The sequence below is a fragment of the Poromitra crassiceps genome (genome assembly GCF_964638095.1).
Source record: "Poromitra crassiceps genome assembly, chromosome: 2".
NCBI lineage: Eukaryota > Metazoa > Chordata > Actinopteri > Beryciformes > Melamphaidae > Poromitra > Poromitra crassiceps.
The window spans coordinates 121,955,308-121,969,220 of record NC_139624.1 but is presented as its reverse complement, the minus strand read 5'-3'; the positions used below and the strand labels follow the sequence as shown (position 1 = coordinate 121,969,220).

The following is a 13,913-nucleotide window of genomic DNA, read 5'->3' as shown; positions in this document are numbered from 1 at the left end:
TGAATCCTTGGTTGACAAAATGAGAAGCTGTTTACAGTTGGACTCTTCTTTATTATAGAGATCTGGGGCATCTGTAGCTCCGGAGGTAGAGCGGATCGTCCACTAATCGCTTTGGATAAAAGAGGTCGGTGGTTCGATTCCTGCCTCCTCCAGTCTGCATGTCGAAGTGTCCTTGGGCAAGACACTGAACCCCAAATTGCTCCTGATGGTGTGCCAGCACCCTGCGTGGTAGCCTGCCGCCATCGGTGTATGAATGGTGAATGTAGCTACTGATTGTAAACCACTATATAAATGCAGGCCATTTACCACTTACCATCTGGACTGATAAACATAGGCTCATGTCATTTGTCCCCAGATGGAAATGATCTCTTCATTTCTTGACAAGAATGAAAGTGTATAAAGCGCTGTGTCTATTTAGCTCAATGGAATCAACGCTTCCATTGTAACATCAGTCTGGCTGCAGCAATGATCCAGGAGTGTTTTTACTCTTATGTGGGTCGGCCACTAGTCTCTCCCCAGACTCAAATATTATGTTGAATCGCTGCGCTCCGCATACTACATAAATGAGTCTGTTCCACTTCACAGCCACTGCTGGTTTTTGAAGGCGGGTTGAAATTGAGTGACAGGTCGTAGCACCGATGAGAGAGCGGTTTGAAAAATGGGCTGCACCTCCCATGTCGTCTGATCGCAAAGTCGTTACTGATTGGGGAGGACTGAATCCACCACTGGCCAAGTGAACGGTTCCCTCCCATAACCAGCCGGCTGGGGGGAAAGCGTCCCAGACCCAGAGAGAGCTCTGCAGCATGCAGTAACGTAGTGTATCAGCGTAAGAACTCTCATGGGTCTGGCGTTGAGACTAGTCGGCCACTATCTATCATAGTAGCTTATGCAACAACCCCACGTCGAAAAAATCACAACTATCCCTTTAAAATGCTTCACATACCATGTTTCTCTTCACTGTTCAATGACTAGTGAGTGAGTGTGTATTTAGGACTGACCTTGCAGGGAGATTGGGTGGTGATTTGAGCTCCGGCCAGGATGCGTCGTCGCTTCGAACTGACCGGAGACTCTTCTTCCCTGGAGCGCTCACGTTTGACCGCGGGACGGGAGACCGGGCTGGACATGGAGGGGGCGGGGCTGGACATGGAGGGGGCGCGAAACTGGTCCCGTGGATGACAGCGGATCGCAGGCTGATGAAGAGGGGGGGGGAATGCAATTCAAATTAATTACCTAATTTACATTTTAGCCCTTCACTTGACACCCTTATGCAAAGTGACTAAACAATTAGAAATATATATTTATTTTATATAAATATCTGAATGCAGGCAGCATGTAACTTAAAGCCTAATGTTTGAAGATCTGTTAGGGTAGAGACTTGGGATCATAGGTGTAGCTAATGTAACGCGGGGGAACGGTGTTCCCACACTTCTCCAAGGGGTGTTTTGTGCGTTATTATTTACGACAGCATGAAGAAGAGTGCGACTGCGATGCGTTATTATGGGACCCACCACGGTTCTTCCCAAGGAAGAAAAACAACAAACACCTGAATAATGTCATGGGCAAACTGGAGGAGTGCAGAAATGCCCGTTTGTGGGTGGCGGTAGTACAAATCAATTGGCAACTTTGATGATATTTCATCTGCGCATTGAAGCCGTGGTCTCCCCCCTGTGCGTAATTGGGCAGCGCCAGCTCACCTGATCCAGCCATTTTGATCGCTGTTACAGCTCCCGATTCGTAGGCTACAAGCTGATATGAACTTATATTGCTACAATTAACGCATTAACAGTGTGTAACAGAATACATTCAGTGTGCAACAGAATAGCCTACATTCTGACTGTGTGTTATGGAACGCATCTACCAGCGCCCACAACGCCAACTGGGCCAAGTTAGAGAAAGCGTGTTAAACCAGAATACGGGACTATCTGGAGAAAACAAAACAAATGAACAATCTGAGCTGGCGATGTTTTTTTGTTGTGGAATGCGCAGTGCATGGAGACCTGCACGGCTGCCTTAATCGAATAGAGGTGAGCATTGCTTCTTTGTGAAGAAGGAATGGAAAATTATCTCAATTTGGCCATACCAGTGATAATTATAATAATTTTTAGCATATTATGCATCATAATGTATTATTTTATTTCATGGCCCGATGTGGCCTTTCTTATCTCATATAGTGCAATAGTATAGTGCAAGTCGAGCTGTTTATGTGCTTTTTCCCATGCGTGATGCCCTCAGTGAGATAATTGTGCTGCTCAACTGATAACCAAGATTAGCAAAATGATCTAGATTGTCATTTTAGCCAAAAAGTTCTTTCTCTGTGAATCTCCTTTTCTTTTGCATTTAGCCGAGTCCTCTGTTGCCCTCTGCTGGCAAAATAAATACCCACAACAGATGTTGATGCTCCAATTGTGCCATTTGTCAGTCACCATCAAATGTAGGCAAGGCAAAGTGTATTTATATAGCACATTTAAAACAACCACAGCTGAGCAAAGTGCTGACCAGGTCATAAGCAAAAATAAAAGTAGAAAACAATTAAGAAAAGAATAAACATAATAATAATAAGCTCAATAAAGAAACAATGAACATAGAAATATAAACAATCAAATAAAGTGACAGCTCAGCTTGAATTGAAAGTGACAGAATAAAGAGGAGTCTTTAGTATTTAGTCTTTAGCAGCGACTTAACACATTGACTGCCAGCCGTTTTTTTTTGCTGTAGGTAGCTTCTGCCAAGCCGTTTTTTGAGGATTCTGGCTCATTTTACAAGAGCCGAGGATTCGTTTCAGCTTGGACTTTGTGAACATACAATATCTCAAAAGTACTAATAGAATGTGTACTTTCTCTGTCTAAAAGAGTTAGTTTGTAGAGTTAGTAGTTATGTAAGCATTAGCAGTTGAATACAGCATGGTTTTAGCGTCAGAAAAAATATTCAGAGATAAACGGCTTTTTGTGAAATTGGATAGAACAGTCACTTTAACCATTCATTTTTGGCTCTCTCTCTCTCTCTCTCCCTCCCCCTCTCGCTCTCTCTCTCTCTCCCTCCCTCCCTCTCGCTCTCCCTCCCTCTCTCTCTCTCTCTCTCTCTCTCTCTCCCTCCCTCTCGCTCTCCCTCCCTCTCTCTCTTTCTCCCTCCCTCTCGGGAGGGAGACGCACTAGTTTTAATCCTAGTGAGAGGGGGAGAGGGAGAGAGAGAGAGAGAGAGAGAGAGGGAGGGAGGGAGAGAGAGAGAGCGAGAGAGAGAGAGAGAGAGAGGGAGAGAGCGAGAGGGAGAGTTGCTTCAACTCCTCCCTCCGTGGGCGGACAAGCTTGTCACCAGTCAGTGCTTTGCTGCTGTCCTGTGCCTGTCTGCACGGCCGCTGTTTGAGGAAGTCGGCATGGACTCGCTCGCTTCTTGGAGTTTTGGTTGAGAGAAGCTTTTGCGATTCTGGTCATATTTATGCTGCGTGTTTCAAAGTGTGTTACATCTGTAATCTATTATGTAAATTTGCAATCCCGCATCGCCAGCAATCAGCGCGAAAATGAAAGCGTTTTCCCCCATCCATTTTCATGAGAATGGCTGGGGTGAGAATGGCGTGACAAGTTAAAAAAATGCTTGCCTTCCTCTAGTCAGGAGAGCACTGTTGCCACTTAGTGGGTCGGTGGAATGGGTTGTACACGTTGTACACGTCCAATACTTATATAAGATATGTAAAAGGGTTAGATGCACAACCCACCGTCAAAAAAAAAAAATCGATGCCAAGGACGTGTTTACACGTTGTTGGCAGTCAACAGCTGGATTCTGAAAACGTGTTTACACGTTGTTGGCAGTGAATGTGTTAAAGGTTTCTAGGCACTCAGCACTTCTTATACAGCTCAACAGTCACGTAACATTGTGACGTCACCACCTGTTCCGGAAGAGTATTTCCCATTCATTTTTGTCATCACGTTTCAAAAAATCCTTATCTAAATTGATAAACTGCTCTTAAGAGTGAAAAACCTATTCATCCCATAATGCATCCCGGCATTTCTGGCCAATCAGATTAGCCGCTGATTGAGCGACAGAGCGTTTCAGCCAATGGGAGAGTACTCTGAGCAGCAGTGGGTAGGTAGGACTAGTGTCCTCTAGAGAGAGAGTGGCGTCAGCGGAGGAGCAAAATGCGAGACTCATTAGCCAATGAACAGCCAGGAATGGGTCTCGCGCTACTTTTGCATGCTAAAATAAAGCTGATAATGTACAATTTGATTCAAAGGATGAAAACCCCTTTCAAAGTACAACACAAACTGTCTATTTTGCTGCAACTCGACAGTGCTGCTTTTTTTACTCAAGAGTTCCACTTTCTACTTCCTGGAAAAAAACTGGTCCATTGGAGTGAATGGAGATGTCGGAACTCTTCTATTATACGGCTCTGGGTAAGCGGTCTTGACCGGTGCCATTACAGCTATTAGCTCCATGGCTAACAACACTATCGTAGATAGACACATTACAGCTATTAGCTCCATGGCTAACAACACTATCGTAGATAGACACATTACAGCTATTAGCTCCATGGCTAACAACACTATCGTAGATAGACACATTACAGCTATTAGCTCCATGGCTAACAACACTATCGTAGATAGACACATTACAGCTATTAGCTCCATGGCTAACAACACTATCGTAGATAGACACATTACAGCTATTAGCTCCATGGCTAATGGTGGTTTTAGCCCTTTACTCAGCAGGTGATGAGCTACATAGTAGCCTAGCCAGAGGGACAACAGCCAGAAAGAGAAATAAATGCAGGCCACCAAACACAGACGACCATTACAGCGAGCTCTACCAATCAAAGACGTCATTGTTACACCTTTGGGATTGTGGGTAGTGTAGGCAGATCACTTTTTTCATATTTAAAAGGAGGCTATCTTACAGATGTGTGGCTTCTACAGGAAGATATAGCATCGTTTGACCACTGGAGGGCCCGTGGTAACTCTACATTGGGAGTTTATGACATTATGGCGAATAATCATAATAATCTCAATGAGGAAATACTCTTCCGTCACGTGACTGTTGAGCTCTATGTGGACAGGCACAGATCTAAAAGCATCTGCTTCATCGACCTCAGTGCTCTGGTCTAGATGGAGTGTGCTGTAGATCTAAAAGCATCTTGCTTCATCGACCTCAGTGCTCTGGTCTAGATGGAGTGTGCTGATGTACGCCATCTGAGATAAGAAGGCGCCAGCCCATTTCAAGTCTTAGAAGCGGACAGGAAGCCAAGTGAAGGGCAGCCAGTCCAGGCGTAATGTGGGCACGCTTTATCATTTTCCAGTTAGGAGCCGCACTGCAGATGCCCAAGTTGATGCCTGTTGTTCTACACCCACATACAAAAGACTTACAAGTCTGATGTAAGAGGCAATCAAACCGTGAATAACTCTCTCAAGATCTTTAGGAGAGAGATATGCCTTAACCTTGACTGACAGTCTGAACTGGAAAAAGCTGGTTTGAATTTACCCTGCACCACTTCTCCCCCCAGTGGGATGTCAGCATGCTATACATCCATTATCATCTTCAACATTCAATTCAGCAATATTACACTGGAGGGTGTACTTTACCGTGGTTAGAGGCACGACGGTGATGTGGCAGCACCGAGGCTTCAGTCGAGGTCCGTACGCGTCACTGAAGTGCCAATAACCACGGTAAAGTACACCCTCGAGTGTAATATTGCGATTATACAACAGTTACCAACAAAATACAGGCTATAAACAAAAGGTGTTCATATTTTGGGGCCATTTGCTCTCAAAATAACAAAGTTTTTGCCGAGTGTGTTAGTCCGAGACAAGAAATAGTCCCTGTTGAGTCAGCCAGACATCAGCCAGCTGATATGCTCATCACATGAGTTAACTGTAACAAACAGCTGATATGCTCATCACATGAGTTAACTGTAACAAACAGCTGATATGCTCATCATCACATGAGTTAACTGTAACAAACAGCTGATATGCTCATCATCACATGAGTTAACTGTAACAAACAGCTGTGCAGAAAGCAGCATCTAGCTTACAGCTGATATGCTCATCATCACATGAGTTAACTGTAACAAACAGCTGTGCAGAAAGCAGCATCTAGCTTACAGCTGATATGCTCATCATCACATGAGTTAACTGTAACAAACAGCTGTGCAGAAAGCAGCATCTAGCTTACAGCTGATATGCTCATCATCACATGAGTTAACTGTAACAAACAGCTGATATGCTCATCATCACATGAGTTAACTGTAACAAACAGCTGTGCAGAAAGCAGCATCTAGCTTACAGCTGATATGCTCATCATCACATGAGTTAACTGTAACAAACAGCTGTGCAGAAAGCAGCATCTAGCTTACAGCTGATATGCTCATCATCACATGAGTTAACTGTAACAAACAGCTGTGCAGAAAGCAGCATCTAGCTTACAGCTGATATGCTCATCATCACATGAGTTAACTGTAACAAACAGCTGTGCAGAAAGCAGCATCTAGCTTACAGCTGATATGCTCATCATCACATGAGTTAACTGTAACAAACAGCTGTGCAGAAAGCAGCATCTAGCTTACAGCTGATATGCTCATCATCACATGAGTTAACTGTAACAAACAGCTGATATGCTCATCACATGAGTTAACTGTAACAAACAGCTGATATGCTCATCATCACATGAGTTAACTGTAACAAACAGCTGTGCAGAAAGCAGCATCTAGCTTACAGCTGATATGCTCATCATCACATGAGTTAACTGTAACAAACAGCTGTGCAGAAAGCAGCATCTAGCTTACAGCTGATATGCTCATCATCACATGAGTTAACTGTAACAAACAGCTGTGCAGAAAGCAGCATCTAGCTTACAGCTGATATGCTCATCATCACATGAGTTAACTGTAACAAACAGCTGTGCAGAAAGCAGCATCTAGCTTACAGCTGATATGCTCATCATCACATGAGTTAACTGTAACAAACAGCTGTGCAGAAAGCAGCATCTAGCTTACAGCTGATATGCTCATCATCACATGAGTTAACTGTAACAAACAGCTGTGCAGAAAGCAGCATCTAGCTTACAGCTGATATGCTCATCATCACATGAGTTAACTGTAACAAACAGCTGTGCAGAAAGCAGCATCTAGCTTACAGCTGATATGCTCATCATCACATGAGTTAACTGTAACAAACAGCTGTGCAGAAAGCAGCATCTAGCTTACAGCTGATATGCTCATCATCACATGAGTTAACTGTAACAAACAGCTGTGCAGAAAGCAGCATCTAGCTTACAGCTGATATGCTCATCATCACATGAGTTAACTGTAACAAACAGCTGATATGCTCATCACATGAGTTAACTGTAACAAACAGCTGATATGCTCATCATCACATGAGTTAACTGTAACAAACAGCTGATATGCTCATCACATGAGTTAACTGTAACAAACAGCTGATATGCTCATCATCACATGAGTTAACTGTAACAAACACCTGTGCAGAAAGCAGCATCTAGCTTACAGCGTTGATGCAAAAAGGATTGTTTTGATGTTAATTGTAATTTATTTGATGGACTTACTGTTGACGAATGGTTGGAAGAAGAGATAAACAAACAAGCTGCTGGTTTCATCTGACAGCGTCAGGTTAGGACGCTAATTCTAAATTCAATAGTTGTTCTACAAAAACAAGCCATACGTATCATTAAAAAAGGGTTACTATGCTCACACAAATCCACTGTTTCTAAATTCCCGTGTCATGAAATTTAACGACTTGTTCTATTATAAGATAATGCAAATAATGTTTAAAGCAAAATCAAAGTCACTCCCATTCTCTGTGCAAAAGTGATTTTCAACACGGGACAGCAAGTACGATCTAAGAGGTGTGTGCAAGTTTAATGTGCAAAAAGCTAAAAAAGAGATTAAAGGAGATGTTTCCACTGTTGGGGTGAAAGTTTGGAATGATGCACATATAAATTTGAAGATGTGTAATTCGCTTTTGGTTTTCAAAAAAATGGTTTCTGAAGCTATTTTTGAGCGTTATAAGTGTGAATACATTTTCTGATGCCGTTTAATTTTTTTCTTTTCTGTGTTGTAAACATTGACTGTTGCAAATTACTTTTCTGTTGTTGTTTTTATTTTATTTTGGAATAAAATAATTAATTGAGTAGAAATTAGGTCAGGCATAATATAAGCATTTTGCTTCTGCCTGAGCCTGTTCAGTCTCTGGTTGATTTGACTTTGTTTATACTGTGATTTTGTTATTTATAATGACTGAATAAAAAAATTACATTACATTACATTACATAATGTATCAGACTGAAAATAATACTGCCTGTCTGAGATGAAAGAGGGTTGAGAGGCGGGCCATAGCGTGTCTGTCGATGATTTGATTTGACAGTTCTGGGCACTGAGGTTGGCGTTGGCCAATCCTGGCCTGTTCCGCCCCCAAATCGAGTCTGTTCTGGCGCCGGGACAACCAGGCTCTCTGGCACCTGCCAGTTACGTTAACTTTAGGAGCAGTGCGGTAAAGGAATGCGAGTTTAACAAACCAGTTACATGTCCTATGCATTCTACATCAAATAAAGACATTAGTTTGTTTTATTTGGTACGTTACACACTTATTGGCCAAGTTATTAGTTAGTTTATGGGCTAGAAATTCTGTGGGGTTACAGGCAATATAGGTAGGCGGCCATGTTGCCTGCAGAATTGTGGCCGCTGCTGTTCTCTGCTGAACAGACCGGCCGGTGGAGTGATATTTTAGTGATGAGGCCGTTCTCAAATGAACGACTTGAGAACGGCTAGGTGTTTAGTTTAGTTTAGTTTATTAGGATCCCCATTAGCCGCAGCAGGATGCTACGGCTATTCTTCCTGGGGTCCGACAGGTGTGCTGTTATGTTCATTTGAGAATGGTTCTTGACCAATCAGATTGCTTGGTCAGAACTACATGTTGTATAATATAGTATCATCACACTAGCTTTAAAAATGAGCCCACCACAGCCGCTGAAAGACAGCAATATCGGTAAGAAACTCACCAAGTTTACTCACCAATTATTACGCTGTCTTCCAAATAATCCAGCCACGTAACTACATCCATTCATGAAATGATTAAATAGCCCGGGGACATTAATGGTTTGTAAAAGTCTCATTTAACCACCCGCCCACTCACGCCATGTTTGGGAAACTGAGCTGGGAGCTGCTAAACTACAGCCGCTCTGCCAGCGTGGATCTTGTTGTACTAGAGCAGTGCTGACCAATTTGGGGCCCGCGGGCCAAGTTGCTCAGGCAACTCGGGCAAGTTATCAGATATCTGCACTGATTGCAAAGGGTGGACGAGCTTTTTCATGTGGTGACTTTGTGAAACAGTGTCTGAATGTGGCTGCGGATATACTGTGTTCACTCCTGAGATTGCATCCCTGCAAATTGTCATGGCAAATTGTTTACAAAAGATGGACAATAAAGCTGATTTCCAAAGTACCTTGAGGATTTTTCAAGTTGTGAATTAAGTCAAATTTCTCTCTTGATTACAAAGGTGGAAAATACAACTGTTTTTAACTGGGTGTTTACTGATTAAATGTTTAAGCTCCCCACAAATGCAGATGTTTTTTTTTTAAATATATATAACCAATTGCAAATTATTACAATTACCAAACAGATAAAAAGTAGATTATTATATTGAAATGTTATTTTAGATTTAGAATGTTAATTTTCTATAAAAAAAAATAAGGGAATTGTCCGCACACTGATTAGAAGCTCCCGCTTTTATTTGCGCTCAAGGAAGGCAAGCTTTTGACCCTATCGGGTCTTCATCAGGCCTGATCAAATATTTTTTGATTTGGCCTGTTTGTCCTGCACCTGATGCCCAGTGCGGTTTTTGGATGTGCGCATCGAGCTTTCCTACTTTAATTTTCTATAAAACACAATACATTTTAATGTAATTCCACAACGTTTATTTTTGGCCCTCCACCCAGATTGAGTTTTGGCCCTTCAATGGGAAAGAATTTGGGCACCCCTGTACTAGAGGCTGGGGTGGTGATGTTCTGCGCTCGCGGGAGCGCACTCATACTGGATCATTGTTGCTAAACATGCAGGCCGACTGGGGTAGCGTCTGGTAATGTTCAGGAATTCACTGCATGTTTTAGAAATGGCGATATGGTCCCAGCCCTAGAGGGGACAGACCCACCTGGAGGAAGGCATTTCAGCTGGTTGTTGGACAGTTTCAGGTGCCGTAGAGACCTCAGCCGGCCGACCTCTGGACAGAGGAACTGGAGGGCGTTGTCGCTCAGGTCCAGTGACTGCAGCCTGGCCAGGTTTCCGATAGCTGAGGAGGATCAAACTACAGTCACTCTCTATCACTCTGTTCAATGGATAAACTTCACCTAGATGACCTCCTCACACACACGTATACATGCAGTCAAAAATAAATAACCTTCAGGTTCATTTCATCTCCAGATCAGCCTAGTTTTCATTCTCATTGCTGTACCCCTTCCCATTGTCTTATTTCTGTTGTCATTATGTTATCCAGTCAAAATGGGCCTTAACTTGATTTTTGTTGTGACTATTTTTCTTTTTAGATTCTTTCAATACAATGCTGTCAAATCAAAGTGACTGACAACCAATCAATGTGGACAATAGAACCAATTCTTATGAAATAAAGAAAGACTTACCTTCAGGAATGATAACTATGTTGTTTGAGTGCAAATACCTTAAAAGGAGGGAGGGGACAAAGATGACAATTTGAATGACAACATTAATTGCTTGCTTTAGATATCTCTCCAGAGTGACACCGGACGCTATTGATATGATGACAGTGGCGTTGTGGTCACCTGATGGACATACATTAGATTTAATTTAGGAATTTAGCAGACAGGCTCATCCAGGCCAACTAGTTGTGGTTATTTCCAATCATAATCATAGTTAACATTTTATGGAAATAATAGTCGTGCAGTAATTATATCACATATCATATAGAGTGTGGCAAACCTTTAGTGTAAAATAAGAATCCTAATGTGTGTGGATTGCACATATACTTGTGTTAACTGAATACTCACAGTTCAATTAGATTTGGGAGCTTCTGAGCAAGATTGTCAGGCTAAAAGAGAAGGATAGAGAGAATAAAATAACAGCACAGTAAATCTCACAGAAACAAAAAAAAGCAACAATTCTGAACTTGATTAGCAGTGCTGCTCGCTGCACTGCTGGCAGTGTGACAGGATTGTATGGAACAGGGACGGCACCCGGGTAGCAGTATGGGTTAGCTCCCCAGCCTGCGTCTTCCGTGAGGAAGAAGCCCAACAACCCACGAGAGGCCTTTTAGGAGGGCCATTCAAGCTGCAAGTGGAGACTGCAGTGCCACCAAGTACTGGTACTGCATGGTATCCACCAAGATACCATCACCTCGGAATGAGATGTTTGGAGCGGGGGAGTCTGGTGCAGCGCACAGGTCGTAGACCTGGTGAGACGAGGGAGGAGCCCGGCCGGGTGGCAACCCACAGAGCCTGGTCCCTCTATGTACCAGAGCCCTCCCCGTCCCCCGGTCCCGGCAGAGTAGTTCCGGAGCAGCGGATTGAGTGGCCCTGACCGCGTGACCACCTTCGACCCTTCCTGGAGGGCTGACCGTGGGTAGCTACTCGTACGTAAGTTGGGGCTTGGCCAGCCCCGGCTGGGTCACCTGGGCGAGGGTGTATGATGTTGCGAGACCCGAAACATCCTATGACCCCAGGGTACATCACTGAGGATACGTCCCAGTTATGCATCCATGCGATGTTTTTTTCTTTATATGAATGACAGGTATTTTTTTTTTAGTAGTTTAAAGTCGAACTGAACCTGTTCGTCACGTGCATAATGAGTCCGTTTCAGACTGAAAACATAGTTTGTCTAAGATGACAGGTTGAGAGGCGGGTCATAGTATCATGTCGATGATTTTATTTGACAATTCTGGGGACTGGATTGGGCTTTGGCCAATCCTGGCGTGTTCCGCCTCCAAATCGAGTGCGATTCAGTGTGTTGTGGCGCTCCCCTCGGGAAGAGCCTTTTGACGGGAGGAGTGGAGCTCAGCGACCCGCAGGCAGCCAGCTGCCTTCGTGTTGCCGAGCGGAGAGTGCAGCACATCGGCCCGGAATCTCCGAAGTGCGACCCCTGACAACCAAGCTCTCGGATGCGCGCGCCATTATCGCTGCTGTAAATACGATATCCCTGGAATGCGCGTTTTAACGAGCCAGTTACATTTCCTTGCATTCTTAGAGATTATAGTTTTTGTTTTTTGTTCATGTTTCTAACAATTGGCCAAGTTAGTAGTTAGTTTATGGGATAGGAATTCTGCCAGATGACAGGCACTAGGCACCATTTTCTACTTCAATTGGAAGAGAAAATTATCCAGAAATGAAGATTTGATTGACAGCTGCATGTCGTGATATGATTGGTTGAAATGGGGTAGAAACTAGAAATATGATAGTACTAGGTGACGTCAGCAAACTGTACATTACTGTTATCAATGAAATCTTGAAAAATGAACTTTTGATGTGAAAAAGTGTGAAAAACGAAATAAATTAGATTGTTGTGATTTTGTTTGCATACATTATTAAATAGGTGCACTGCATACCCAGGTATTTGAACTAAAATAAAAGAAAAGTCATTTTTGGGTTCAGCTCGACTTTAAGTGTTTCTTCGAGAATCATATCGTGCATTCCTTTATAACTGGAAACTGGTAATCTTACGACTTCAAAGGTCATGAGCTGGGCGGTGACGTAATCATTGCTGGTATTTCCCATTCCAAACTCGTAGGAGCCTCAGCAGCCCCGACCTCAAAAATCCAAGATGGCTGCGTCGTGCAACAACAGTAGTTATAATCGTAGTAATATTGTTTAGCACTTCTGTTTTGTTTGTGTCTCATTAAATCAGCTGTACACACAGCACTGTCTAACTTCTATCTGTGTGGACATGAGGCTGCAGTGTTTGTATGCGCAAAATGCCGCAAAATGCCTTGTTATCAACTGTTATTGCTAACAATGGCTAGCCTGGCTAGCGACTGGATCTGACCAATGAACAGTGAACTTCCCAGCTCAAGTTTTCTACAAATGGAACGCTAACAAAACGGATGTGACGTCATTTAGCCTCCACATCCCAGTTATTTTGCGATAAAGAAACGCACCAATAGGCCTACTGTATCTGTATGTATGCATACTATGCAGAACTGACCAGTTTAGTTTACCCAAACTTTTTAACAAGTCCTGTTCTGTAAAGACAATATTAAACATCGGTCATCCACAATTATCAATGGGGTTTGCCCTGACATCCTCTCCCATACAAAAAGACAGAGTAGGATACCAGCGTAGTGAGCGAGTTTCTCTTCGTATAGAGTCTTTCCAGAAACTGCAGGCCCCCGTCCTTCAGCAGCTCCACAGGGAACTTGTTGAGGTTCCTGTAGTTGAGGTAGAGGTTTTTGTGGCGCTCCTGTTTGGCCACGAATATGGTCTCATGAAGGTCGGTTGCCATGTCTGAGTAGAACCTCTCCTGGGAGAGGAGACTCGGTACCTGCCTCCTGCTTCTATGGCATTACACTTCCCTGAAATAAAAGGATGGACAGAGTTTGCAGCAGACGTACTTGATCCTCTGTTGTTTCATTAGTGCAGCTTAGAATAAAAAGACATTGATTGATAAAGAACTAGCTACTAGGAAGTATCACAACACATGCAACAGGATCATTTAAAAAAAAACATAACTGGAGGTAACAAAGTCCATTCCTTTCATGTCAAACTTAACTGAAAGATTGTCACATCAGGTATGCTAACGTTGAAAACGGCAACCTTTTAAGGTACTTCAACTCACTGAAGATCTTACTGCCTGACTAAACCTGTCTTACTTTGATTTCTCTTTCTGTTTAATTTTCTCCAATAGGGAGAATTTGTTATTAAGATGTGTGTAATTTTTGTTTTGGAAAGGGAAGCGGTAGGGA

General features: G+C 43.1%; 1 long non-coding RNA gene across 1 annotated transcript; it reads right to left on the bottom strand.

Annotated features, from left to right (window-relative positions):
• Positions 1-1,103: 1,103 nt before the first annotated feature.
• Positions 1,104-11,042, bottom strand: LOC310794901. Its single transcript, XR_014553593.1, has 4 exons — positions 11,011-11,042; positions 10,627-10,664; positions 10,143-10,280; positions 1,104-1,190 (listed from the first exon to the last, which is right to left on the bottom strand). It is a non-coding gene; the product is annotated as an uncharacterized lncRNA (long non-coding RNA).
• Between the last annotated feature and the right edge of the window lie 2,871 nt (positions 11,043-13,913).